This window comes from Muntiacus reevesi, chromosome 18 (genome assembly GCF_963930625.1).
Source record: "Muntiacus reevesi chromosome 18, mMunRee1.1, whole genome shotgun sequence".
Taxonomy (NCBI): Eukaryota; Metazoa; Chordata; class Mammalia; order Artiodactyla; family Cervidae; genus Muntiacus; species Muntiacus reevesi.
In genome coordinates, this window is record NC_089266.1 from 33,845,479 (window position 1) to 33,870,162 (window position 24,684).

The 24,684-nt window shown below is 46.4% G+C and overlaps 1 protein-coding gene across 4 annotated transcripts in view; it reads left to right on the forward strand.

The window, feature by feature from the left end:
* The window catches only part of MYH10 (myosin heavy chain 10), a 152,723-nt gene that overhangs the window by 12,286 nt on the left and 115,753 nt on the right, over positions 1-24,684 (forward strand). The window contains exon 1 of one of the 4 annotated variants that reach the window (XM_065910011.1): positions 19,162-19,501. The exons of 1 other annotated variant lie outside the window; for it this stretch is intronic. The gene's annotated coding sequence lies outside the window, so the exon portion shown is untranslated. Of the gene's footprint in view, positions 1-19,161; positions 19,502-19,637; positions 19,769-20,832; positions 20,965-24,684 lie in introns of those variants that run through there. 2 more of the 4 variants (XM_065910008.1, XM_065910009.1) reach the window with 2 other exon arrangements.

A 24,684-nucleotide genomic window follows, 5' to 3' on the forward strand; every position in this document is an offset into this window, starting at 1 on the left:
TCTTTTATATAATCAGGCTTATCTTTAAAAAAAAAATTATTTGGCTGTGTCGGGTCTTAGTTGCAGCACACAGGATCTTCTGTTGTGGCATGTGGGCTCCCTAGTTGTGGCACGTGGGCTCCCTAGTTGTGGCGAGTGGACACAGTGAACCCAAGACCCCATACCCTGCAGCATGGGGGATCTTAGTTCCCTGACCAGGGATTGTTGGATTTTTAGCCACTGGACCACCAGGGAATTGCCTGCACAGTTCTCTTTAAAGGGGCCGGTAAAGAGCAGGTACCTAACACTACACTTGAGGAAAAGCAATGTTTTTCTGTAGAACTCGATCTCTCCTCCCAGGATGGGTGGGGTGGAATCTGTGGTGTTTCCTATCCAACCTCCATTCCACATGCCTGGTTAACAGCCCATCTTTTTCCATTAGGACGAGTCCCTCCACCACCAGCTCCAGCTCTGGCTCCCGTGTTGTTGCTTAGTCACAGAGTTGTGTCTGACTCTTTGCAGTCCCATGGACTTGTACCCTGCCAGGCTCCTCAGTCCATGGGATTTCCCCCAGGCAAGGATACTGGAGCAGGTTGCCATTTTCTCCTCCTGGGAATCTTCCCGACCCAGGAATCAAACCTGCATCTCCTGCATCGACAGGCAGATTCTTTACCACTGAGCCACCTGGGAAGCCTGTGGATCCCCTGAGAACTCAGGACTAGACACTCAGGAAAGTCCGTTCTTTTGCTAGAGTCAGAGTGATTGGCTCAGAGACAGGCCTCCTGTATGTCTAGTGAGTCCTCATTCCTAGACTTTTTCTGGAACTATTGGGAAAAAAGAGGCACCCTTTCTGACTCGGGGGGAGGGGGTGGGGGTGGTGCTAAACTGGTAGGGTGTAAGCGGAAAGCTGCCAGAGACCATCTGTGCTACCACCTGGCAGAGCCTGCCTCTGAGAGAAACCAAGACAGAAGAAAACAGAGCTGAGAAGTGGAGAGAGGCCTGAAGGCCCGGCAGCGTAGTTCCAGCAAATTTGTCTGACCCATTCACCCAGTTTATCCTCCTGTCAGTCCAGCAAAGATTTATTAAGGACCTACCAAGATCTGGGTTCTTTGATAGTTTGGTAATAAGTAAATAAGATGTGAACCCCGCCTTCCAAGATTCCCTGGTCTACTAGGAAGTTAGAGACATGGTTTTGGTTTGTTTTGTTTTGCCACACAGCAGGGCATGTGGAACTTCCCTGTTCAGGGATCAAACCCATGTCCCCTGCTTTGGAGGCATGGAGTCTTAACACTGGACCACCCTATAAGTCCTAAAAACACAGTTTTAAAATATAGTGTTACCAAGGCAGAAAAGGGTACATTTTATGAGAATCTCAGATCAAATCATGTGGAAATTCAGGAGAGAGGGTTTATTTCCATGAGGGAAATTGACATTCTCAGATGTCTTTAGAAGGCAAGCAGGATATAGACATACGCAGATAAGATGAAGGGAATTCCAGGAGGAGGAACTTTATGAACAAAATTAAAATTATAGGGTGTCAAAGGAGTGAACCAAAGATTAAACTTGGCTGGAACATAGGAGAAAATAGGAGAACTTGGAAAGTTGAGTTCAAAGAGGGATCTTAGCAACTTCCCTCATGGTCCAGTGGCTAAGACTCTGTGCCCCCAGTGCAAGGGGCCCATGTTCCATCCCTGGCCAGGGAACTAGATCCCACATGCCACAACTAAGAGTTTGCATGCCACAACTAAAAATTCTGCATAATGCAGCTAAACATGCCACATGTCACAAAGATCAAAGATCCCACGAGCTGTAACTAACACCCCGGCACAGTAAAAAAAAAAAAATATATATATATATATATACGTATATATATATATATATATATATATATATATATATATATTTTTTTTTTTTTTAAAGAGCGATCTTGGAAGGCCAGATGGACCAAGTTAAAGAGATTAAAGGTTAAAGGCTGTATTCTCTTGAAAATACTTTTTTTAATTTCCTAAATAGGACTCCCACAACTTTTTCAAGAAAATAAACTGAGCCGTGTAGAGCATGGTTGGAATGGCAGGGGGCTAAATGTAGGAGTCAGTTCTCCAGGTAAGAAGTTATAAGGTCCCATGCAGGGTAGTATTTGGTAATTTATTGCTGCATTAACAAATCACCCCAAAACTTAATGGTTTCAAATGACAACAATTTTATTACCTCTTCATCGTGGAGATTGAGAACTCGGACTCAGCTGCACTTGTGTGGATCAGCCCCAGGTTCAGCTGAATGATTCTTCTGTTCAACAAAACACCCAACTCGAGTCACTCAGTGGTGTTCAGTTGATAGGTTGAGATAGTCTGGAGGGTCCAAGAGAGCATCACTCTTGTGTCCAGCTCCTTGGCTGGAAAGCTGGTCTCGGTCCTTTCTCTCTCTGCATGTCGTCTCTCAGGACCTGCCCAGCTGCCCAGGGCTACAAGTGTGAGTTTAGAGAGACAGGAAGTAGAACTTGCTCGTCTCTCAAATTTTTGGCCTGGAGAGTGGCACTCCCTCACATCTGCCATATTCTGTAGGTTCAAATAGTCACAGAATCCACCCAGAATCAAGAGTTGGGGACATATACCCTACATCTCAATGGGAACATTGTCAAGAAATGGTGACTCCCTTTAACAGAGGATTATAGATCAGAGCTAAATTATAGAGGGAGAAGTCACAGGACCGGGCAGCTGCTTAGGTTGATTCACTCCTGACTTATTTATTGAGTATCTACTATGTGTCAGGCAGTGTTACAGACAGGACATGGCAGTGAACAAAACAGAGAAAGATCTCTGCCCCCTTGGAGCTCATATGCTAGGGGTTTGGAGAGTGAGAGATGGTTTCCAATGTCTGGACCTGGCAGCATGGAGGTGTCATGAAAAGACAGAGGGAGCCCAGGAGGCCAGTTTGAATTCGAGTTTGATAATATAACTGAAAAACTAAAAGCTCAATTTTCCCTGCACTTTAGCTGTAGTCAGAATTGCAGTAACAGCCCTCTGACTCCAAGCTGTAGAGGAAATCCAGGATTTTTCTTCTAACCACAGGCAGCGCCTATGAGATTACAAAGAGAAAGACAGGCCCTTCAACAACCTCGGAGATTTCCTTCCTTCCTTGGGCAGGAAAACCCTTGGAATCGTGCAAATCCACTGCCAATTATCCTCTGGTAACAAGAAGGGCTGTAATGTTGGAATTCACACCCTGACCCACTCAGCTTACTTCCTGCATGAGTTTTTGCTGGAGAACTTTCTCCACTGTCCCATATTTTAAAGAAACAGGTATTTCTGGCTTCAGGAAATTATTTCGGGGGGGGGGGGGGCTTTGCAAACTCAGATTGGTTCTATTTTAGAGTAAACTCAAATGCCCATGATATGTTGAGTTTAAAAAAAAAGCAAATTGAATATAATAATATGTATATTTGGAGGAAAACTATTTTATTGATGCATAGTGAAAAGACTCAGAAGGATATGGTATTCTTCAGAACAGATAAGGGGTGTGTCCCAGCGATAAATGACTAAAAATCTCAGTGTCTGCCACGATGATAGTTTACTTGTCACGTACACAGGGTGTCGTGGGCAGGCTATGGCTCTGCTGTCTTCGCTCTGGGATTGAACTTCATGGAACATGGTGACAGACAAGAGTACCATGTTCTATCTCTTAAACAGTCTCTGAACTGTGGTCCAGTGAGTCCCATGACTAAGCCTGAGCACCCAGAATTGGGGGAATATATCCCCCCCTTAGAGTAGCCTAGTGACAGTGTCTGAGCCGTAACACAAAGCCTTACCGCAGAACTTACCTGGTGGTCCAGTGGCTAAGACTCCACACTCCCCATGCAGGGGGCCCGGGTTCAATCCCTGGTCAGGGAACTAGATCCCACAAGCTACAACTAAAAACTCATGGACCACAACTGAAGATCCCATATGCCACTGCTAAGACCCAGTGCAGTCAAATAAATAAAATACATTAAAAAAAAAGAATCTACTGAAACATTTAAAGTGATTACTGCTGAGATCAAAGGTCAAGCGTTAAGGAGATTTTACCTTTCACTTTCTATGCTCCTTTATTAATATTTTTCAAGAAAGCATGCACTATTTTTATAATTAAAAATAATCTTTCAATCTTATTTACTATTAACTTTTTATTATGGAAAATTCAAAACTAAGCCAAAGAGAGAATAGTTTGAGGATCATCCCCACCATGACCTGTCACCCAGCTACCAATAGTTCTTCACCCATAGACAGTCTTGTTTCAATGATAATGTTACCTACTCCTTCTTCTAGAGTGTTTTGAATAACTCCCAGCATCATTTTGTTTTAAATATGTTGGCATGTACCTCTAGATAGGGAATCTCTTTAAAAAGATAGCTGTAGTATCATTATCACAACAAAAAAATTAACACTGATTACTTTATATTACCAAATATCTAATGAATATTCAAATCCCCCATTGTTTTACATATATATATTTTTTTAATTTTTCTTTTATTTTTGGCTGCACTGGGTCTTCATTGATGTTCAGGCTTTTTCCAGTTGTAGTGAGCAGGGGCTACTTTCTAGTTGCAGTACCCGGGCTTCCCATTGCCGTGGCTTCTCTTGCTGCAGAGCATGGGCTCTAGGAAGTGCGGGCTCAGTAGTTGTGGCTCACAGGCTTAGTTGCCCCATGGCATGTGAGATCTTCCTGGACCAGGGATCAAACTCATGACCCCAGCATTGGCAGGCGGGTTCTTTATCACCGTGCCAGCTGGGAAGCCCCAGTAATTGCAGTGCTTCTATAAAGAGAAAAACTTCTCCCTCACCAGTTCTTTGGTTATCCTGAAGATACAGTTTATATAGGGAAGGCAAGATAAACGCTTGGTTTTTTTAAAATATCTATTTACTTGTTCATGGGATTCCCTTGTAGCTCAGTTGGTAAAGAACCTACCTGCAATGCAGGAGACCCAGGTTCGATTCCCGGATTGGGAAAATCCCCCTTGGGGAAGGAAATGGCAGTCCACTCCAATATTCTTGCCTGGGAAATCCCATAGACAGAGGAACCTGGTGGTTCAAAAGAGTGGTGGTCTATGGGGTCCAAAAGAGTCGGACATGACTGAGTGACTAAGCGCATTACATACTTGTTTTTAAAATCATGAGATTGTTCCCTTGCTTTATTCAGAGGTAGCCCATGAATTCAATTTTTTGTTTTAATCATTATGAACTCTTGTATTATTTAACATGTTTCAGTTCATTGCCATTGTTATATCATTTTGATACTCAAGCAGTGCCTCCCATCTTTGACCAGGGAGAGCCTCATCAAATTTGCTCCTATGTGTCCTTTTGTCACAAGTTAGTAGTTTTTGATATTTTGTTTCCTTGCTTTCTGTTATGATAAGATATTTCAGGCTCATCTCATATTTCCTGTCTGGGACCTGGACTCTGCCACTTCCCCAAGGAAGATGGCATTTGTAGACCACAATAGGGGTGCTCATTGCTCTAGGGGTGCCCATTGTTTCTAGGCCTTTTCCGTGGGCAGAGCTAGGAAACACTTTTCTTTTTTTTTTTTTAGATTTTATGTTTATTTACTTACTTTTGGCTGCGCTGGGTCTTCATTGCTGCATGTGGGCTACTCTTCATGGCGGTGCACAGGCTTCTCATTGTGGTGGCTTCTCTTGTTGTGGAGCACGGGCTCTAGGGCGCATGGGCTCAGTAGTCGTAGATGGCAGGCTCGAGAGCACAGGCTCAGTATTTGTGACACACGGCCTTAGTTGTTCCGAGGCATGTGGGATCTTCTCAGACTATGGATAGAACCCATGTCCCCTGCATTGGCAGGCGGGTTCTTCACCACTCGCACCACCTGGGAAGCCCCAGGACCCTGGATCCTGCTCCAGAATCCATGTTTTAGAGGGCTCCATGTATCACAAACACAAACAATACACTTACCAAAGGACCCATGGGTGCCTTGGACACTGGTCCACCAGTACTTAACACTGATACACTGTGATGCAGGGCCCCAAACACCCTCTATCATAACTAACACCATTCAGGCGCCGGGGAAATACTTCTTGTGTCTTGCCCTCTGGCCTTGAGACAACGATGACTGTGTCCAGTGCCATTCGTGTGTGCGGGTCATGCTGTTACCAACACTGGAGATGTTTGTCTGTGTCAACACTGGACACAGCTTTGAAGGATAGGGAGGATTTGAGCATGGAAAGCATTCAGATTAGAGCGAAGACAAATAAACTACCTCATCAAATTCTTCCTCCCTACATACATGCAATAGACTCTTACGTCACGAAGTATAGTTCCCTGGTCACATGGTGTGTGCCTGTTTCTTGCCAAGAGTGTGTTGTAAAATTTTTGAGTTTGGGCCAATCTGATAGGTTGGAAATTATATCTGTGAGCTTTCATTTTTATCGTCTTTGTTTCGAGCGAGTTTGAGCATTTTTCCATATGATTAAGGACTGTTTTCATTTCTTTTTCTGTGAATTACCTATTCATATCTTTAGCTGGTTTCCCTGTGGTGTTACTGGTTATTTTCTTCTCCATTTTTAGAAGCTCCTAATATACCAGGAATGTGTATCTTTTGTCTGTGAACAACCACAATCCTTCTCTGTAGTAGACTCTGGATTAGATTTGGCGGTGTGATGGGGTGTTCAACAAGATATAAAGCATCATCTATGCCCCCAGAGGAGCTTGAACGTGATAGTGAAAGTCGCTCAGTCATGTCTGATTCTTTGTGACCCCATGGACTGCACAGTTCATGGAATTCCCCAGGCCAGAATACTGGAAGGCGTAGCCTTTCCCTTCTCCAGGGGATCTTCCCAACCCAGAGATCGAACCCAGGTCTCCCACATTGCAGGTGGATTCTTTACCAGCTGAGCCACCAGGGAAGCCCTAAGAAGATTAAATAACAACAAGAGATATAAGTAATTTTATGAAACAGTAAGAAAAGAGCGCTTTCAAAGGAATACAGAGTTCATCATCAGATGTAATGGCCCTGGAAGTCCAGAGATAGGGAATGATCAGGCAGTGGTGCCCAAAGGGCTTTCTTAAAGTGTAGTTGGATCTAAAATGGGTCTTGTGGAACAGACTGGAAACAGATGAGAGAAACCTGGAAGGTGAAAATCCAACTCCCAGTGCGGAGAGAGACTTGAAAGCCAGGCTGAGGAGTATGGTCTTCTTGGGGAAGTGGCTGGAGGAGGAGAATGGTGTGTGCCCAGAGATCAAATGAGAGGACATGGGGCACTCCTCAGAGACCAGAGGAAAGTAGATCAGCAACTTACAAACTTACCCTCAACCACAAGATGAAGTGAGTCATATACCCTTCTCCACACACCCCAGCACAATTAGGGAGGAAGATGGAGGGAGAGAGAAAGGAGAGGCAGCAGGAACTGGGGAAGGGAAGCAGGTGGTCTGAGAGACTGAGCATTACCTAAAAGGACTATTTAAATAATCAGATCAGGGGACTTCCCCTGGTGGTCCAGGGTCCCGCACTTCCAGTACAGGGGCAGTGAGTTCCACCCCCAGTTGGGAACTAAGATCTCACGTGACACAGTGGCATGGCCAAATTACTACTAATAATAAGATCAGATAGAGATTTCAATTGGATGAGCCATTTAGTTCATTCCACCCCTATCACATGTGAGTGGTGGGGGCAGGAGCCTCAGAAAGAAGTCCCGCTTCATTAGAGCCAACCTTTTACATTTTTCCATACATCTCACTTGCTGTTGACCTATTTGCCCTATAGTTATACTTATTTCACGAGAGTGTTGGAAGGATGACTCGAGATGACACATATAAGGCACCTGGCACAGTGTCTGGAAGACAATAAGTACTAAACAGTTGTTTGCTATTATTATTAGGTGATCATAAAATAGTTGCCACGGGAGTAGGGGATAACTGAATCAAGGACAAGTGACCAATTGGCCGCAGTCCGAGGCAGTAATGACAGATGCCGTGAGGGTCAGAAGAGCCTGGTGCCCTGTGTTCTCCCGATCAACACTATGCGCATCCCCTGCCCAGACCCACACTTCTCCCAGCAGGAACTGGCGCTGGTCTGGCACACAGATTCCTTGGCTCTGTTTCTTTGACAGTTATAACTGAGGAATTCAGCTTATTTTGGGTGAAATCCCTGGAAGTCCAAGTTCAGATCTCAGTCTGGGCAAGGCAGCCACATTTTCCAATGAGTAACTCCTTCCGATATAACTCCTGGCAGACGACGCTATCAGTCTCTGAGGGAATGTGCCGTCATGCGTGGTAAATAGTAAGACCACTGTGTGGGGCTTGACTCATCTGTCAGAGAAGGGGTATTTTGAAACCTTGACCTCATTTGCAAACATGTGTTTGCACATACCTTTCGTCAGATGCAAATTTTCCGTTCCCAATTTAGCTCTTCCAGATTTCCCCCGAAATGAAAGATGTGGCCATGAAGAGAGAAAACCTTTGACTTGGTCTCGACTCCAGGTATGTTCCGGGGAGCTCTCTTGTCCATAGGCCAACTTCCTGTTGACTCAGCAGCCAGGAGGAAGGAGACCAAGGAGCAAAGGACCAGAATAACAGCTGCCATCTTCTAAGCGGTCACCTGTGTGCCAGGCACCATGCTTATCACTCTGTGTGCAGTGGCTCCAGAACTCAGGTCATGACTGCCCCAAGGAGGGAGGAGAGGGAGACCCAGAGAGCTTCAGTGACTTGTCCAAGGTCAAGCCACCACTGAGCTGAGATTTGGACTCAGGCTGTGTCTCCAAAGCATCTCTGTATGATCATTCTGCTGCATATTCCCTACATATCCATGTTATCTAGATAGTACCTGCTTTAGCTTGAGGCTGGAGCCTCTGGCCCTTCATCTGGGGACATGGAAAGAGTTTTAGGTGTTTTCACAGGCTGACAGGCATTGCGGGGTAGAGAAGGTAACTGGATGTCTCCATGACTTGTGAATGGGTGCTTTGGGGGAAGAAAAGCACGCCTTTACTTGAATCTTCCTCAGATTTCTAGCTGTGTCTCCCCATTATCTTATTTATTTGGCTGGCCTTAGTCACAGGGCATGGATCTTCAGTCTTCATTGTGGGATCTTTGGTTTCAGCATTCAGAATCTTTTAGTTGCAGCACTCGAACTCTCAGTTGCATGTGGCATGTGGGATCTAGTTCCTTGACCAGGAGTTGAACCCGGGTCTCCTGCCTTGGGAGCATGGAGTCTTAGCCACTGGCCCACCAGGGAAGTCCCTGTTATCTTGATGCTCTGGGCCATTCCCTCCCTACTTCTGTCCAAGCTAAGAATCAGCCTGTCTCCATGAATTCTTTCCCACTCCTCCCCAACCTGTCCCCCTCGCCCCACTAAACATACTTGCATCTTCTGAATTCCACAACCCTTCCTGAGATGTCTTTGTTCTTTTCTGCTGCACACAGTAGGTGCACCACAAAATGGCCCTGGCTGACGACGATGACGCACACAAAGCGTGGGCAGGTGACGGAGGGCTGAGTCCTGGCTCTGCACTGATTGGCTGTGTGCTCCTGGGCAAGTCCCCGACTGCATCTGTCATCTGTGAAACGGTGACTGGGTGGCTTCTACAGCCTCTTCACGTGGCCATGATGAGAGAGAAACCAGACCAGCGCCAGTTCCTGCCGGGACAAGTGTGGGTCCGGGTAGAGGATGCACACGAGTTGAGCAAAACACAGGGCACCGGGCTCTTCTGGTCCTCGAGGTCTAGATTGTGTGATTCCCACGCATCCACCTGAAGGACATATGCAGGCTCTGGAGCTCCTTTGAGGAAGCGGGCTTCCTGGGTGGTCCTCTGTTTCCTGCCAGCCAACTTTCATATACCTGGTGTGGAGAATGGTGTTATTATCATTGGGCTCACACCCATCAGTGCTTTCAATAGAAGGAAATTGGGAAATCTCCTCTCATAACATCTAAAGGCAGAGCAGGAACCACCCTTTCCGAATGTGCCAAAAGCGCTGCACAACTGTGAAACTTGAGTCTAAACTTGAAGAGAACGAGGGCCTTTGCTTGAGCTGCTCAGTGGTGTTTCTCACACGGAAGAGCTTCAACAGGGCTCCCCTCCTGGGAGGACTTGTCCAGGTGGATCTGTGGAGAAAGGGCTGTCCAACGGAAAATAGCATAAGCAGAAGGGAGAAGATGGCCAGAAAAAAAAAGGCAGATGGAGAAGGCCCAGGAGAGGTGATTATTAGAAGAAACAGCTGTGATGAGGCAGGTGACATGAATTTAAGAAGGTTGGTTGAAATCAGATTATGCAGGATTGTGAAAATCAAAGCCAAATAATTTTTTAATTTTTCTCCAGGATCTCATTTCCTTTCCTTAGAATCTAGCCCTTTCAGTAGAAATCATCAACAAAAATAATATTTGAATTTTATGTTATGGAGAATTTCAGATATGCAAAAGTAGAGAGTCTAGTAATGCAATGGAATGAATACACATCTAGAGAAAATAATGGAACGCTATAAACATCCTCTGAAAGGCTGTGTATGTCTTGTCAAAAGGGTAATGATACTGCTAATGAATAGTATGATAATAATAAAGAGTAATGGGCTTCCCAGATGGCTCAGTGGGTAAAGAATCCACCGGTAATGCAGGAGACACAGGAGACTCAGGTTCAAGGCCTGGGTTGGGAAGATCCCCTGGAGGAGGGCATGGCAACACACTCCAGTATTCTTGCTGGAGAATCCCATGGACAGAGGAGCCTGGCGGGTTACAGTCCATAGGGTTGCAAAGAGTTGGCCATAACTGAAGCGACTGCATTCACGAACGATAAAGAGTTAACACTACTGAGGGGTGATTTGTGCCAGGACCTTTACCAGTGTTACCTCACTGTATCTAAGCCTTGTAGCTACCCTACTAAGTAGGTATTGTTTTTCCTGTTTGGCCCAAGAGTAAATCAAGGCTTAGAGAGATTAAGGACGTACCCAGTATCAGGCAGGAATTTTTTTTTTTTTCCTGCTCCTCAAGGCTAGTGGGTTCTTCGTTCCCCAACCAGGGATTGAACCAGATTCTCCTGGAGTGGAAACGTAGCGTCTTAACCACTGGGCCACCATGGAAGTCCCACGTCCTGTGATTTGGATTTTTAAAACAACCTCCAATGAGATGCCCACATGCTTTTTTTTTACCCCTAAGAATTATATCCATTTTAGGGCAATTTCTTGATTTTTCTCTTCACCTGGTAAGTAGGACCAATGCAAACCAGACCTGGCTGCTTAAGGCAGAGGTGGCAGTAATTCTGTGTCATATAATAGCAATCAGGCTTGATTTCTTATTTATTTACTCATGATGGTGCTGGTTCTTCATTGCTTCTGGGGCTACTCTCTAGTTGTGGTGTGCAGGCTTCTCATTGCAGGGGCTTCTCATTGCGGTGGCTTCTCTTGCAGAGCATGGGCTCTAGGGTTCGCAGGCTTCAGTAGCGGCGCTCACATGGGCTCAATGATTGCAGCTCCAGGGCTCTAGAGCACAGGCTCAGTAGTTGTGGTGCGTGGACTTAGTTGTTCTGCAGCATGTGGGATCTTCCTGAATCAGGGATCGAACTCGTGTCTCCTGCATTAGCAGGCAGTCTCCTGCATTTACCACTGAGCCACCAGGGAAGCCCCCAGGCTTGATTTCAGACTGGAGTTCTCTGTACCAACATGTAACTCCTTCAACTTCCCACCAGAGACCACAGATCCTCTTGAGACCAATGACCCTGTTTTCATCTCTAACCACTCACCAGACTTCTCCAGCTGTTTGCAAACACTCCAGTAACCTGTTCTTTCCATTGAGATAACCTGGATCCTTTAAGAAATTTGCCTACTTGTGATTTGCCAACGTTCACACCAGCAGTCATTATCACTTTGCTCTCTCTCCCCTTTCTTTTTCGCTTCCTTGTCTCTTTCCTGTGGCCCTGTCCTCTTCCCTCTCTCTTCATTTGTCCCTTAAATATTTACTGATGGAAATTACACTGGCAGCTTGGGAATCCCCAGACGTGTATAGGGTTCCAGTGTCAGCTTCCAGGAACCTTCAGGATCACTTCTCACCTTCTTTTCTGCAGCAAGGATTCTGTACAAATGCTGTTACTTCCCACTGTTTCCTGGTATCATTTTTCCTTGTCCGTGCTTCAGTTCCTTGCATCCTTGCCCTTGCAGTCAGTCCACTATCCTCTACTGTTGCAATCCTGATTGGGATTCAAGTGAAGTGAAGTGAAAGTCGCCCAGTTGTATCCAACTCTTTGCGACCCCAGGGACTTATACAGTCCATGGAATTCTTCAGGCCAGAATACTGGAGTGGGTAGCCTTTCCCTTTTCCAGGGGATCTTCCCAACCCAGGGATTGAACCCGGGTCTCCCTCATTGCAGGCAGATTCTTTTCCAGCTGAGCCACCAGGGAAGCCCTGGGAAGGTGATTGGAATTCAGGCTCAGCTCAAATGACATCTGGAAAGCTGGAAAGGATCTCCCCATTCATCCTTCCATCTTTCTATTCAACAAGCATTTACTAAGCATCTGCTCTGTATCAATCACTGAGCTAGCTCCTGGGGATACAGCTGAAAACATTGACCTTGGCTTCAAGTTTACAGTCTATCCCTGTAGGGTCCTCTATGGAAGCCACCAGCCACATGTAGCTCTCCAGCACTTGAAATGTAGTGTTAATCGCTCAGTCGTGTCTGACTCTTTTGCAACCCCATGGACTGTAGCCCTCCAGGCTTCTCTGTCCATGGGATTCTCCAGGCAAGATACTGAAGTAGGTTGCCATTTCCTTGTGGCCAGCCTGAAATGAGATGTGCTGTATGTCCACAAGAGACATCAGATTTTAAACACTTAGCACAAGAAAAAGAATGTGAAATATCCTATTAGTGGTTTCTTAATCGACATGTTGAAATGTAATATTCTTTTTGTATTGGGTTAATATGTTATTAAAACTAATCAGTTATTTTGCTTTACCTTTAAAATGTAGCCCCTAGAAAGTTTAAACTTAAATATGTGGCTTGCACTGGTGGCTCCCATTCTACTTGTGCTGGACAGCACTGGTTTCGAAGGGGGATACAGGGATAGAGATGAAAACATACAAGAAGGTTTATATAGATGCTTTTATAAGTGTGTGTACAGGATGCAGTAAAGGCTTGTTTTTAATTCAGGGGGCCATGAGAAAATGGAAGAAGGGAATGAATTTATAATGTACTAGGCACTTGAAGCTCAGTCGGTAAAGAATCTGCCTGCGGTGCAGGAGACCTGGGTTCGATCCTTAGGTCAGGAAGATCTCCTGGAGAAGGAAATGGCAACCCAGTCCAGGATTCTTGCCTGGAAAATCCCATGGACAGAGGAGCCTGGTGGGCCACAGTCCATGGGGTCGCAAGAGTCGGACAGGATTGAATGACTAAACCACCACCAGGCACTTGAAGATATCCTCACACACTTGAAATATCTCCCTTAACCTTTGCAAGCGCAACCACCGCAGTCTGACCACATCTTTCCAGGCTGCTTTGACCAAGTCACCATCATCTCGGCTGGACTGTTTGTGGCAGCAGCCTCTTAATCGCCCCTGCTGCCCCCCACTTTGATCCATTCTCTCTGTTATAACCAGAGGAATCCTGGAAGAAACATAAGCTTGGTCATTTTACTTATCAGATGAAAACTCTCCCATAGTTCCCCACTGTCTTCCAGATAAAATTTAAATTCCATTTCCTGGTCTACCCCTCCCATCTGGCCCCCTCCTCAGCCCTGTATTTCACACTCCTTCACACTTGTTTGCTTTGCTATAGCACTGCTCTGGTGTGAGTTTTTTTCTGAGCTTGGAAAGCCCTGTACTGTCTCTTCTCTGTGCTATTTTTCTCTGAAAGCATTATCCTCCTCTGTTGGTCTGGTTAGTGCCACCTTCTTCAGATTATAATTTCAAAATTACTGTCTCTAAGAAGACTTCCTGGGACTTCCCTGATGCCCACCCCTGCCACCGTTCTGGGTTAAGTGTCCCTAGATCTTACTATACTTGATGCAGTTCTTAATTCTATATTGCATTCTTGCAAACTTTTTGGACCAGAGTGTTCTATGAGAATCTACTAAAAACTGTACATCTTCTCCCTGAGGGGGTGGTGGTGGGGAGAACACAATACATTTTGCATGTCATTTTAGAGATTTTATAAAACCCCTAAAACTCTTTAGTTTTCCATGCACTCCAGATTAAAAACCCCTGCTCTCTTACAGTCATTTGCCAATTGCTTTTATTTCCAGCCGGACTGTGTGCCCCTTTAGGATAGGGACCCTACCTGTCGATACGGACGTCTCCGTGGCACTGGGCATCACCCCCAGACACAAAAAGCATTTGTTACAGGTATGACTTGTTCCAAGACATTAGGATGCAAGGACTATCATGCCTTTGTTTTTCTAAAATCAAATGTGAGTTAGCCCTATCCTGCGTGGTTGGTGAGATGTCTTAAATTAGTCATTTTCAGCAGACTCTTCTGTATTTTTCCTCCCCCCCCACCCCCGCCAAAACTCTAGCACTTAAGGGGCCCAAGAAAATTCTGGAAAGTTTCTTCTTTCTCAACTCATTAGAGATTTTTTGTTTGTTTGTTTTTAATTATTCTTCCTTCTGTTTCAAGATGCCGTAGTTGAGCACCCATCCTTCTTATCAGTCAGGAATTATTACCCTGAGTGGGCTGTGAGGTGGTCAGTAACCTCTGCCTGGAAGTCCTACCCCTTCCAGGAAGCATGTTGAAAGGGGACCCTCCTCATGGACGCCACAAGTCTCCTATGCTTTCACCTCTTGCAGGGGAACAGCTCTTCAACTAAAAAATACCACCTTTCCTCTTATCTCTCTAGAATGATCTGACATGAAATCCCTTGACAGGCATGATAGGAGCTAAAAACGCATAGACGCCTAAAAAGACCAAGCAAAGAATGTCAGTGAATAAGGTAGGTTGGCTTTAAGAGACTAGAGGGGGTGGTGGCGACTGAGGCACGCTCTGGAACACAGGCTTTGTTTAAAAATGAGCAGCAACTCAGGCACCAGCCGATGGGTGCTGAATTTCCAGATCTTCCATGTTTTCAAGGGAAGCCAGAAATCTGAATTTTCATGAGAGAGCTCTTTTTTTCTTAAAACATTACCTGTTAAGGTATATTTTTTAAATCATGTAGTTTACAGTATAAAATTCAGTGTGTGCGCATGCTCAGTCATGTCCAACTCTCTGCAACCCCCTGGACTGTAGCCCACGAGGCTCCTCTGTCCATGGAATTTTCCAGGCAGGAGTACTGGCGTGGGTCACCATTTGCTTTTCCAGGAGATCTTCCCGACCCAGGGACAGAACCTGTGTCTCCTTCATCTCCTGCATTGGCAGGCGGATTCTTTACCACTGAGCCACTTGCGAATCCCATAAAATAGACTTTTTGGTAAATTTATCCAGCTGTGTAACCATCACCATAAATCAATTTTATAACACTTGCATCATCACAATAAGATCCCACATGTATATTTACTGTTAATCCCTGTGCTGTCCTCCCTTCTCCTCTCCCCAGCCCTCATCCTGGGGCAGCTAATGTTCTATTTTTTTGTCTCTAGAGCTTTGCCTTTGGGGGACATTTCCTATAAATGGAATCATACAGTATGTGGTTTCTCTGTCTGACTTCTTTCACTGAACATGTCTTCAAGGTTCATCCCTGTTGCTGCATGAATCTGTAGTTTATTCCTTTTTCTTGCTGAATAGTAGTATTCCATTGTGTGGATGTACATTTTGTCAACCCATTTACCAGTTGATGGACATTCCATTTTTTCTTTTTTTTTTTTTTGCTATCATGAATAATGCTGCTATGAACATTTATGTGCAAGTTTTTGTGTCCACATATATTTACTTTTGTTTTTGGTTTTTTTTTTGGTAGATATCTAAGGATAGAATTGTGAGTTACATGGTACATTTCTGTTTTTTTGTTGTTTTTTGTTTTTGTTATTTATTTATTCTGGGCTGCACTGCTGCCTGCAGGCTTTCTCTATCTGCAGTGCACCGGCTTCTCACAGTGGTGGCTTCTAGTGCTACAGAGCATATTCTAGGGTGGTGGGCTTCAGTACTTGTAGTGCACAAACTTAGTTGCCCCCCAGCATGTGGAATCTTCCTGGACCAGGGATTGAACCTGTATCCCCTGCATTGGCAGGTGGATTCTTTACCACTGTACCACCAAGGAAGTCCAGTACATTCCTGTTTAACTTAACGGAAATTGGCAAACTGTTTTCCAGAGCAGCTATACCATTTTACATTCCTGCCAGAAATCACTGAGAGTTCCTGTTTCTCTGCATCCTCACCAACATTTGTTATTGTCTGCCTTTTTGATTAAAGTCATTTCAATGGGTGTGAAGTTTTGATTGTGGTTTTGATTTGTGTTTAATCAAATGGTTAATGATGTTGGATAGCTCTTGATTATTAAGTGTTGGAATTCACTCAAATTTATTTTTAAAATGCTTCATATCAGCCTTGTACAGATGGAACAAAACAGCTTAGAACAAACCAGGTTCATGGGCCGGAACTGTCATCAGTGAATGAGTTTGGACTTGTGACTTGGACTCTGCAAAACAATGGCCTGTGACCTTTTTCTTTTGGGAGTAAAAGCAGCCTCGACTGTTAGCAAAAATTATTATGGAAAGAGGACAAAGATTTCTCACTCTTTCGTAATGAACTTGTACACTAGGTGGGGGGGAAAACCATTTTCATTGATATGTTCATAACACCATGCTTTTTTCCCCAGTAAATTAACCTGTTACATATGGATTGAATGAGTCCTTTAGGTATGTATTTGTAGCTTCTTTTGAGAGATGAGGTTAAGGAATTTGTATAAGATTAAAACTCTGGTGGGGCTTCCCAGGTGGCTCAGTGGCAAAGAATCTGCCTGCCAAGCAGAAGACGTGGGTTCCATTCCTGGGTTGGGAAGATGCCCTGGGGAAGGAATTGACAACCCACTCCAGTATGCTTGCCTGGAGAATCCAAAGGACAGAGGAGCCTTGTGGGCCACAGTCCACGGGGTCACAAAGAGTTGGACACAGCTGAGCGGACTAAACAACAAATGGCAGAGACGGATTTAAAGCCAGGTCTATGTGGTCCTAAATCCTGTGTTTTCCTGCTCAAAACAGTTAACAGATTCTGGGATGGAGCTATGTGGGGTTAAGACTGGAGTCTGAAGAGCCTGGCTGGCTGGATGATTGAGGTGGAGGGGAACACAGTGTGGGAGCAAGGGAGAGGAAGGAATCAAAGTGGTTTCAAGGTTGATTATATTAAAAGACAAAGGGAAGTTGGGAAGAAAAAGAATTTGGGTGAGATGAAGTGGATGTGGGAAGAAGATAAGTTTGGGACTTCCTGCTTTTGCAGTTGTCCTCCAATCCAGGTCCGGACACCTAGCAGACAGTTGAAAATATAAGGCCCTAAGGTTGGAGGGATGCCATGGCTAGAGATACTTTTGTGTGCATGAGTGTGTGCTAAGTCATGTCTGACTCTTTGTGACCCTATGGACTGTAGCCCTCCAGGCTCCTCTGTCCATGGAATTCTCCAGTCAAGAATATTGGAGTAGGCTGCTATTTCCTACACTGGGGGATCTTCCTGACCCAGGGATCAAACCTGTGTCTGCTACATTGGCAAGCTGATTCTTTACCGAAGTGCCACCTGAGAAACCCAGAGACACATTAGAGGACAGTGTTTTTGTTTTTGGCTGAGCCATGTAACTTACAGGATCTTAGTTACCTTACTAGGGATCGAACCTGAGCTCTGGCAGTGAACACTTCTAAATCCTAACCACTGGACTGCCAGGGAATTTCTGGAGACAGTCTTTTTATTACTGATTTCTCATTGAGACTGATGTCTTTGTGATGTTGAATTCTGTTGAGCTGAGCTTCCTGGCTTCCTCTTCTGATGGTCCACTGACTTTGTTTTATAATTATGGGAAATCACAGACTTGGTGGCTGATGGGGCGGTTTGTGTGTGAACGCTCTGTGCACTCAGAAATGACTTCAGTGGCGGGCAAAGCTGAGACTCAGGCGTTAGAAATGGAGTGTTTCGTCTTCTGTAAAAAGTTTATTTTTTAATTCAGAAGAGGAATACTTGTCACATACTATGTACAGTTAACTTGTACTCCATGTGCAGGCTGCATTAAGGACAGACTTCATGGAGCCAAGTCACAAGACACCTGGACAAGGGGCAGCTTACTCTAGCAGGCAGGTGGGGGTGGGGGACCAGATGCACTAGGACAAAGGACAATACAGGACCCGATTCTGACTTCCCCAGGAAGGACTCTGCATTCAGCTGCCTTGAAATTGTCTCTGAATTCTACCAACCCCCTCCTCATCATTTCCTGCCTTGTTTTTTTGCTTTATTCACCTTTTACCAGACTGGAAGTTTCCTAGGCTTAGCCATTTACATACATCATGTTGTAAATATTAAAATGCATCCTTATTGAACATGAAGTAACATCTTGCTATCACAATTTTTTGGAAAAGATTTTGTAAATTTCATTTTTTTAAAGACTAAATCATTTTATTCTTGTGACTTACCTAAACTTTATTATATTTATATATAATTAGGGTCGTGTCGCAGTTGATTAGATATTGCAGACACTTCATTAAATATTAACTCGGATTTTTCTAGTTGCCTTTCCTTCTTTTGGAACCTTTATTTTTTTTCTTCAGGTCTCAAACGTTTTTTACAAGGCCTTTGAAAAGTTAATAGGCCCTGAGGGATAAGAGAGTCCAGCAGAACCTCCTCATAGCCCCTCTCATGTAGGGAGCTGTAAACTAAAAGAAAGAAGGAAGTAACGAAGGAATGAATGACGTGAAGTCGTTTTCCCAAGGTGGGTTCCCTTCTCAATATTCTGGAATCTCAGCCCAGCCAGGCGGCTGGGTAGGGAAGCTCCTCCCCTCGCAAACCCGGCGACCGGCGCTCAGCGGACCTAGGAAGGGTCAGCCCGGGCCCGAGGTCGAACCAGGGGCCTGAGTGCAGACCGCCGACGGCAGGCGATCTGCCTTCCCCCCGCCCCACTCCCCCAGCTGGTGCGCATGGGCAAAGCCGCATTCTGAGCCCTGCCTCCCTTCCCCCACTGCAGGTGAGCCGCAGAGCCGTGGCCCCCACTCCCCGCAGCCCCGGGGGTGACGTCAGGCCTCTGGACCGCGCTCCGGCCCCGCCCCTGCAGGCAGCTCCGGGGGCCCGCGACTCGGCGGTGGAAGCCGGTCCCACTGCGGGACACGCCGGCTGCGACAGGCAGGGGGGGCGGCGAGGCTCAGGGCTGAGCTGCCGCGGCGGCCCGACGCCAGGGCGTGAAGCGTCCAGGCGGAGCTCGGGGCTCTGCCCGCGGCACACCTGCCCCGCCAACCGCACAGCCAAAGCCGCTGCGGGGTCCGCACCCACTGCCCCGCGGGATCGCGGGACGCCCTGCCAGTCTCAGCTGTCCATCTCCGCCCTAGCCAGCCAATCACCCACAACTGTCCCGGCCGCACCTCCCGGAATCTCTGATGGACGTGCGGGTCAGCCTATAATATGGGGGCCTCGGCCGCCTGGTCTGGGAGCGGGAGCCAATGAGCATCGTTTCAGGTGGGTGGAGGGAGCGGACCTCGGGAAGGTAGCTTCGTTCGGGTTGCTAACGTCTTCCCTTGGAGATGGGCGCGCAAACGGACCAGTGGGTCTGGGGGCGGTGGTGACGGGCGTGGAGCTGGCCCAATGAGGGTGGGAGTGGGTGGGGCAGCCCGGAGTAGCAGTGCTAAAGGAGCCCGGCGGAGGCAGCGGTGGGTTTGGGACTGAGGCGCCGGTTCTGTGGTCGCGGCTGGGGACGTGCGCCGGCGCCACCATCTTCGGCTGAAGGTGAGAGGTGCGGTTGCCCGGGTCCGAGACCGGAGACCGGAGACCGGAGACGGCTTGTGGTGGGGGGAGGGATCCTCGGCGGCTCTGGAAGGCGAGAACGGAGCCGAAGAGGGAGCTGGGGAAGAGAGAAGGGACTCTGGGCGGAGGGTTTGTGCTGCGGGGGCCGTAGATTCCTGCGAGGAAGGACACTGCGGCGGGGTGGTGGGAACGGGACCCCAGTGGGTGGAGAGACCCCTGGAGGGGCGGGGAATGAGGTCCTTGAGAGTGAGAGACTCCTGCGGGGATGAGGGCCTGGGGGTGCGGGAGAACTGCCCCTTGGGGGCTGGGGATGGAGATCTGCGGGTGGGCATGTGCGGACCTGGTACTCGGCGTTCGGGATCCGTGCGGCGCGTGGTTGGGGAGACCTCGTGCGCTAGTGGGGGGGTCCCCGGGGATCCCACGACTGTTTGCCTGTTTCTCAGGAGGGGAGGGAGTATTGGGGCGGGCTGGATAGCGCAATCCCGATTGGGGGTGGGGGGAGCGCTGGACGGGAAGGGCCCTTGGTTGGGCTGCTGGGTGGCTTAGGCCGGCTCCGGCACCCAGAGTGCGGTGCGGAGTTCGCCGAGGGGTCGGTAGGCGGGCGGCGCGCCTGGACCTGCGGCGTGGAGGGACGCGAGGGCAGGGCTGCGCACGGCCGGGACAGCGCGCGGCGGGTGAAGGTCTGATCAGCCGGCCGCGGTCTTGGGGAGGGTCGGGCTCCGGTGGTCCCGGGGGAGCAGGGCGGGAGGGGCGGCGTCAGACCAGGCTCTGTGGGGGCGGCGGGGGCCGGGGGTGGAAGTCCGGCCAGGCCCGGGCGGCTTGGGGGGGCGAGGCGGGAAATGTGGCGGGGGCGCGCTGCAGCAGGGCGGCTGGGGGGGGAGGGTCAGCCCTTGCTTCGGGATTCCTTTATTGTGTAAGGGATCTGGGCATGGCTCGCCGCGGAGTCTCTTCCTGGCCTTCTGCAGGGAGGGGGGGTGGTCCAACCTTGATCCCATAAAATCGGCCTGGAACGAGGTCGGAGGGAAGTTGAAGGCGCCGAGTCCCGGCGTCCGCGCGGGCTTTGTGGGCCTGCGGTGGGCGGATGCGGCCCGGGGACCGGCGAGGCCCCCAGCCCGGCCTGCCTGGGAACCGGGGCCATGGGAAGGAGGCTGGCGACCTGGCGGGTCTGAACTCGGCTGGTGAGTTTTGGCTAACGTGGCCTCTGCCTATGACCGTTATCTCCGTTCCTTAGGGCCTCTGCAGCTCCCTTCAAGATCACTGCGGTTGATGGAAGGGGGTGGGGTGGGGTGGGGTGGGTAGGGGAAAGCAGGCGGGTAGATTCCTAGTGCAAATGAAACAAAGACGGCTGTTTTCGCTGAATAATATAATACCAAATTTAATGCTTCAGTTTTGCCGAGATTTTTGTTTTTTAACATTGAAACTGAGGATTCTTTGAGTCAGGCTTCATTATTCTTGATAGTATCTCACTCTGGAAAACTTTAATCTATTTATTGTTTCATTTCCTTCATCCATCGGCTCTCATTAATTACCCTTGTAGTCCCGTGCTTTTGATGTTTAAGTATGCCCTGTCTGTCATGGATCCTGGAAAAGTGGCCATTTTATGCATCTCCTTACTTCTGCATCTTAAATTCAGTTCCTCCCCGTCCTTATCTGGAGAAAGCATATGGTGTAATTGGGCGATATAGCACCAGCTTTTGCAGCAAAGAGATGTGACCCGAGAGCATGCCTTTTTACTTGGGCCCCTTAGAGAAATCATTTCAAGGAAGACGGGCTGGATGGAAGGTGAGACACAGGAAATTTTCAAGGGCACGTTGTATGGTGAAAGACTGTAGTCTTAAGCAGTTTCTGTACCTTCTTGGCATGTAAGAAGAATAAAAAAAAATTCCTGGTGTCAGTCTCCCCGCTTCAGAAACATTTAACACAGTGTAAAGATATTAGCAGAGGTGGCTTGGGCCATGAAGAGTGGTAGTGTCCTTTTGCACTTGATTTGCATTTCTGCTCCTTTTTGGTTAAACATGATTTTGATAAATGAACAAACTTACAGGTCTCTGTAAGATGAGTGACCTCAGTGGTAGTTTTACACAAATTGAAGATGATTCTGTTTCAGTTTATCTGTCTCAGAGAGATGTGGTATCACGCATCATTTATCCATCATTTTTGTTTGGATTTTGGTATGCAAGATAGTCACAAAACTGTTTCCCTGTGCTTCTACCTACAATAGGTGCTGAGAGGCAGTTGAGAAGCTTAGTGGGTGGTGTTTCTTTGGGAGTAAAAGATGGCCTTGGGGATGGACCCCCAGGGGTACCGTGTGTATGTCTAAAAATCAATGAAGGTGATGGGGCTTTGACTCTGGGGTGGGGGGTGGCTGATAAATGATTTAAGTATAATTAGGCAGTTACTTCAGAGGACACCAAAAACTTTCAGATTCTGTTACAAAGAAGTTCCTATTTATTCCTTTTTGTTCCAATATAGGTATTTTTTTTAATGAAATGTAAAGCCTTTGCCAGATTGTGCCAGTGTGTTCATTGGCTGATCCTGTCCTCATTTTTCCTTTTTTTTTTTTGGCCACACCTTGCGGCTTGTGGGACCTTAGTTCCCAACCAAGGATCAAACCTGGGCCCCAGCCGTGGAGGTGCAGAGTCCCGGCCATTGGATTGCCAGGGAATTCCCTGACCATGTGCTCTTGAAACCGTAATTGGTCATTGATCGACAGGCAGTATGTAGTGTACTACATGTCAAAATTTTCTCCTCCTCACCTTCCATCCTTGTAGTATGTGTTCTGGAGCTGAACTCTGGGTTTCCTCCCAGCTCTGTTCTTTGTTAGCTCTGTGACTTTGGGCCAGTTTTTGGCTTTCTCTGAGCCTTGGGTTCCTCACCTATAAATGGAAATATTACAAGCACCTACCTGGGAAGCCTGTTGTGAGGATTAAGAGTTGATATATATACACATAAACCACTTAAGAATAGCGCCTGGCCATCATTAATGGTATATAATAACAGTATTTGTTGTTTCCAAAATTCTGTTACCCTTCCTGCAAGACAGAGCATTTGAAAGTGTTTTCCCTATTAAATACCAGCATTATCAAGACAAGTTGCCAAATGTTCAATGGAATGAGAAAAATAAAACATGTTTGGCAACCACATGTGAACAGTTAAAATGAACAAAACATCTTCCCTGGCCTCAGGGACTCTACCATCTAAACAAGGATTTGAGCACCTACTACCTGCTGAGTCCTCTGGTACAAAGACGAGAGGGGTGCCAGAAGAGCAGTACAAAATGTTAGGAGAAGGATAAGGATTAAATTGCCAGGTTGACCTGAAAAGAACTTGTGAAAGGATGGCATTTGGGTCAGAATTTAAAGGAATGGTAGGCTTTTGGTGGTGGAGGAGAAGCTGAAACTTACTCTGAGGGTCAGGACCGTTGCTGTAATGCTGATCAGAAGGTATATAAATGCCCTCCTGTGGACCAGGGAGTCAGCTCACCATATAGCAAGGACAAAGCCATCCTTGCAGCATTTAGTGAGTTATAGAAAACTCTGGAAAAGTAAAAGGTAAAAGAAGTTTGTAATCCCACTACCCAGTGAAGACCCAGTGACTGTTTGTTTCCTTTGAAACAAAAAAAGACGTTTATATGTAATTTTTCCCCACAAAATTGGGAGCGTATTATAATCACACTTTTGTGATCCCTTTTTTTCTTATGTTAAATTACAGGTGTTCCCCCACCTAGCAGTAGTACATACTAATAAATTTAAAATGTGTTGATTTGATCAAATAATTTTGTAAATCCATCATTTACTTAAAAAAAAAAAAAAAAAGACCTGCCCTAGAAATGATCTGTTAAGTTATTCTAATGTATAGTCACTTGCTAAATCTCAGCAGATAATTTACATGCCCATTGTAAAAGGAAAGAAATGCATGCATCTTTCTGAAGTATTGTATCAGGTATAGAGTTTATACCTAATATGGATAATAAGAGTAACTTGTTATCCTGTTTTGTTCTAGTTGGACATTTTCTCTAAGAGGCTGTTCTTCCTGAGGTAGAATGTGTTTTATTGTCTGTATCCAGATTTATCCAGGGCGATTCCCACTTCAAAGCCATCTTCTTCCTAGCAGTGGGTAGTGTATAGGTTGGGAAGACAGAAAACTTTGTTATTGATCTTATTAGTGCAGTCTGGAGAGGTGATGTGTTTTTGAAACCATGCTTCAGAATGTACATATATGCATGAATATTTTTTCTATTGCCTTTTCCCACGTGGATGCCTTTTAGTTAGAAAGCATATTAGTAAATCTGTTGGTAGAAGTCTTAATGTTACGTGTTTTGTGATTTTGTTTTATCTGATTGTATGCTCCTAAAACTGGTAAGCATATCCTCTAATTCAGTTTATGAATTAGTCTGAAACATTGGTTTTCAACCTTTTTTGCCTCCCCAGCATACCTGGTAGTAGCGGTGGTTCGCCATGGCAACCAGAGAACTGTGGAGTCATGATTCTCAAAGTGTGCTCCCAGGACCAGCATTATCAGCAGCATCTGGGAATTTGTTAGATATGCAAATGACTGAGGGTCTCCACCCCAGACCTACTGAGAATGAGGCCTGGCAGTCTGTATTTTAATAAACCCTTCAGGGGTTGCTGATGTAAGAGCCAAAGCTTGAGAACTCTGCTCCAGGCCATGAGTGTTTGTAATCCTTTACTTTGTAACAACCAGTTTCTGAAGAATCTTAGCTATTTGATTCTAGTATATTCTTACTGGGTCTGAAAGGGCTAGTATTTTGTTTCCTCTATCAGTGTTTAATCTTTTAGGATAAAGATAGCTAGATAGTTAAGAATCTGAAGAAAGTTATGAGTGTTCTCTTCAGAAAAGCACAGGTCTATAAAAAATTGTACAGTGTATTTAGACCT